Source organism: Perognathus longimembris, chromosome 20 (genome assembly GCF_023159225.1).
Source record: "Perognathus longimembris pacificus isolate PPM17 chromosome 20, ASM2315922v1, whole genome shotgun sequence".
NCBI classification, from domain to species: Eukaryota; Metazoa; Chordata; class Mammalia; order Rodentia; family Heteromyidae; genus Perognathus; species Perognathus longimembris.
This window is the reverse complement of record NC_063180.1, coordinates 3,820,923-3,826,019: the sequence shown is the minus strand read 5'-3', so window position 1 is coordinate 3,826,019 and position 5,097 is coordinate 3,820,923.

Here is a 5,097-nt window from a genome sequence, read left to right as displayed (position 1 = left end):
ATGATTGTGTGATCACTTTGAACTTTTCTGCTTTGCATTTATAGTTCCAATTGGTGAAAACTAAGAACCATCTGAGAGATATTTCATATTGACCAGAAATTTGTCTTAATTTCTCACCCTGGTTGCACTATGGGACAAAGCTATAAAACATAATCATACAATTATATGTTTATATATTAAAATAAAATTCCATAATTTAAAGTCTCAAGAAAAAAAATCCCTAGAGAATTGTGTCACTTGGATCAAACTTACTTTATAACAAGAGAACCATCTGAGTCTGCTTCTATGAACATCAAACATTTTCTATAACTCAATCAATTAATCTGAACTCTACCTCTGAAAGTGCAATATGTCATTATATGAGAGTAGCTGCACATGCAAAAATATATTGGAGTTTTTGTTTGGCTTAATTCATATGCGCAATAATTTAATTCTAAAGTGAATTCTAAAGTATTTCCATTTAGCACAAGTTTCTAGAAGGAAAAAATTCATTGGATCATAAAATAAGATAGAAAAGTTAAATGATCTGAAATACATTTTCTGTAAGACTTTCATTTTCTAATAAATCTTCAGAAAACATACTCAAATTCTACAGGAAGGGTGAGATGAAGGCTGCACTGGAAATTTCAATAACTCATGATGTTCACAATGGATTATTTAGATGTTTATGACAGAATGGAAATGTTTCCCATCAAAATCTGCTGAACTGTGTTTTTAAGGATATTTTTCCAATATAATCCTATATATTGGGCAAAGGAAAAGCTTTGGAAAACAATCTGTCTTAGAAAGGATAATAGATTCTTCTGAAAGATCTTCATGTTCTTAATTCTCCTACACAGAGCATTTCAGTTCTTTAAAATCTGGCTCAATCCAGACAGCAGTACATACGGGTTGTTTTCCCCTGCCCAACACCTGCCTACTGAATGCTATTTTGTACTTGTCAACCACGTCCAAGTGTTGTCAGTGTCCCATTTGTCAAAGGCACAAATGTCACTTGCAAAGCTTTACTGCTTTACCTTAAAAAGAAAGGATGACATTTCCACACAACTGTCAGGGGATTCCTGGCTATGCCACTTTATTTTGATTGTTTCCTATACATAAGAGAACGGATCCTAAGCTTTGGGTAGAAAATAAATTGTGAGGAATACTACTCAGATTGTTATGGTGCAATTCTTTATCAAAAACATTTGTTTATTCATTCACTCACCCACCCTGTCTTCATGAAATACCGATTTTAATACTGCCTAAAATCAACTGAGCACTTCCTGTAATCCAGGAACATGATCAGCATTGCATGCATATAGAGGAGACAATGCTGCTCTCATGATCCCCATTTTCCAGAATCTATGGTTTAAACAACTTTTCTGCAACCAAAGTTTCTTTCTTCTCCCATTGCCAGCTTTTAGGAAGAATTATCAAGTCTAAAATTAGTGAACAAGGCAATTTCCACCATCCTCTATAAATAGGGTTGCAGATTTAGCAAATAAAAATATAGTATGCCCTGTTACATTTGAATTTCAGATATGATTTATTTTAGTGTAAGTATGTCTCATATAATATTTGGGACATATTTATACAAAAATTATTCAGTGTTAATTTCAAGTTCAACAACATAAAATTGGTATCTTAAGTGGTAACTCTATTTATAAAGCTTGTCTAGGATTCTAAAATTAGATTTATTAATGTCTTATCTAAACAAGTCTTATACAAGATCTTATGAGTCCAAGTGATTTACTGTACTCTAAACTTAGCTTTTGTCCCAACCAACCTACATGATTCACGTGTCCCCAGTAGGTATCTTCCATAATATCCCACAGACTTCCAGATAAATCAACCCCTCTTGTCCACAGCAGGAGAGGCCTTTGCTTCTAGGTGTCTTGACAGTGTCTTCTCATTGGCATCAATTTCTCACAATGGTTGTCTAAAGTCAACCATTAGCTTTATCATTGTTGTTCCCTAGGCATCTTTCCTGCCTCACCCAATTCCCAGATCCAGTAATTTATTCTGGCCCATATCATGTTGCTTTACAAAGATTCTTTGTGTTTCCATAATCATATAAAATAAGCATGCAACAAAAGTCACTTAGGGTTATGCTCCATTCTGGAAAGAGCTTCTGGTTATTCAAACAGCAACATGTTACCAATCAATCTAATACTAAAACAGTTGCACAGAGTCACACCTCCGTCATTTGAACACAATCCAAAATTTGATATCCACTTATTCTTTCTCACTAAAAGTAACTAAAAAATCATCCCATTTAGAAATCAAGTGTACAAAGTATGTTAATTGGAGATAAGAGTCTTATGGACTTTCCTGCCCCAACTAAACTGCAGTCCTCAGATCTCAGGCTTCTGAGCAGCTAGGATTATAATTAAGAGTCACAGGCTTCCACGTGATCTTGAACACATGGATTCATCTTTTTGAGATGCAGATTCTTCAATATAAAATGCTCCAATGCTTGTGGAAAAGAAACATGCTCAAGATTAAGTTATGATTTATGATTTGCTAAAGCCTAAAAAGTCAGTTCTCTTAACTCTTTTCCCTTGGCAATAACTTATTATTACATTTAGAGTTGGCAAAAATGAGTTCTTATGAATTAAATAGTACCCCAAACCCGTCCTCAAAGGTGACCTTAAATTGCATAAGGCTAGAAGTTCTAAATGTGAAGCCAGGAGATTTTGGTTGATATTATGTCAAATAGGGTCATTTAAAATCTGTACTACCATCTATAGAATTGTTCTTATAGGAAACCCTTTCTCCAAAAACATTTCATTAATGATCCTATAGTTGAAGATGCTGAGGAAAAAATAAATATCATAAATATCATAAAATAACTTTATTAATGTCTTTGGCTTATACCTGTCACAAGAAGTTGGGGGCATCAGAAACATAACCAATTACTTTCATCACAGCTATAAATAAATTTATTTTATTTTCTGTGCTACTTGAATTTGAACTGAGGGCCTTGTAAAAGCTTTACTATTTGATCATGTCCCTCCATCTTGAATAGCTTAAATCTCTAGAAGAATTCTAAATGACTTTATTCTACTCTATTCTTTTAATCTTCTAATTATTCACTGCCTTTCTTGGCCTCTCACAATGCCCTGCCTAGGAGGGTATAACCAGGAGAGAGGGCCCTGCGTCATCCCGGTCCCTGAGCTCAGCTATTTCAACTTCTTGCTGAATGCTTTACATGCAAACAAATTCTTCTAAAACAAATTGATTCTACAGAAGAAGAAAAAATAGCACCAAGTGGAATTTTGGTATTTTTATAACTTTTAAGCGAACAATCCATTTAAAATGATTAATTCCATTATGCTATAATTTACATCTAGTGCTAGCTAATGAAATGAATTAGTTTTAACATCAATTTCACCCCTCTTCCCTTCCTCACATGCTCTCATTAGCTTCATGTTGAATTCTTTGCTACAACAATTTCTTGACTATACCAGCTGCTCCATTAATGGACTATTTTTATTGATTACCAGAGAGTTACATGTGAGAAAGAATGGACCAAAAGTCCATTATCATGATGAGTTCACAGTTTGGGATGTGGGGGTGGTTGAAGAGTCATCAACACGATGTTTACTGATTCCCACTTATTTTCTAGATGGAATGGTATGTTTCTGACCTTAACCTGTTTTAAAAGGACCTGGAACATAAGTAGGATTTTAAAATGTAGCACAGAGGAATTGATTTATTACATGAAACAATAATGTTGAAAATGTTATGGTAGTTTCCTGCATTTGTTTCTTTCTTATCCATTATTTTGAATGGTCTTCATGGAATGTCTAGGCAATCAAAACTCACAGACATTTTTAACCACATACAATTAATGAGGAAACTGTAAGAGACTTTATACTCCCTGATAAAAGAGGTGGGACTAGTGTTTGTTTGTCTCCATTATCTCTAAAGGCACGAATCAGAAACCAGAAAACCAACTTGTCGGAACCTTAATGGTTTGGAAGTTTGTTCAGGTATGAGATATAATTCTATATATTACAATGCGAAATATTCCCCCAAATGCCCACAATAGATAATAAATATGACCAGAAATTACAGTGTACAATACCTACATCATATCTAGACAGGCATTTCAGGTAGTGATTTGAATTAGTAAGTCCCTGCCTCTATTCTGGTACACATAGTATATGAGAATTTGTCTCCAAAATCAAGAGATGCCAGGAGACCAAAGAAAGAGGTATACAAATTCAAGTTTGCAGAAAGCATGAATTCACAAGAAATTTATAGTTAGAAGTGTATCTTTGGTAGCAGAAAGGAAACCGTATATTCTTCATCTTTGAACTCCAAGCAGAAGAAATGTGGAAGGGGATGAATGTAACTACAACTACTACGCTTTGCTGATCATCTTAATGATTTTGTTGATGTTGTAGAGTTTGATTACAAGGTGGCCAAAATGATATTCATAGTCAAGATGGTTGTGAAGTAGGTCATGTCTGTAATCCTAGAGACTCGGGAGGCTGCAATCTCGAGTATTGTAGTTCAAAGTCAGCCCAGGCAAGAACATCTCTGAGTCTCTGGTCTTCAAGTAAGTATCAAACAGCTAGAAATGGAGCCATGGCTCAAATGATAGAGCCCAAAAGCTCAGAGGCATCATCTGTGTCCTTATTTCAAGCCCCAGTACCCAAATACACACACACACACACACACACACACATACACACACACACACACAATATTTGTAATCATAATCAGGTGACATAGTATTCCTGCAGTCTCTCTTGAGTAATATACGGTATTAGGTCCCTTAGTACTTCCAACGACTCCCAAGGGAAAGCCGAACTGGAAAAATATGGAAACATGAGCCCCTAGAGGCAGTGTTCAGAAAAGCAGGATGGAAGGAAGAGCATGATGTGTTCACCTTTGGATCCTATGGTACAGCCCTTGTAGTGAGTGTCCCATCTCCCCACAGGCCAGTCTTTAGCAGTGTTCTGATCATCACCTCACCTGTGCAATACCTAGGTTAGGCTAGCACTCTTTCCTTCTGGAAGTGCCGTTTTCTATGCCTGCTGGCACCAGTCATCCTCCAGCCCCTGACTGACACATGAACTTCCTGCTGAGTGAAGCACAGCCACA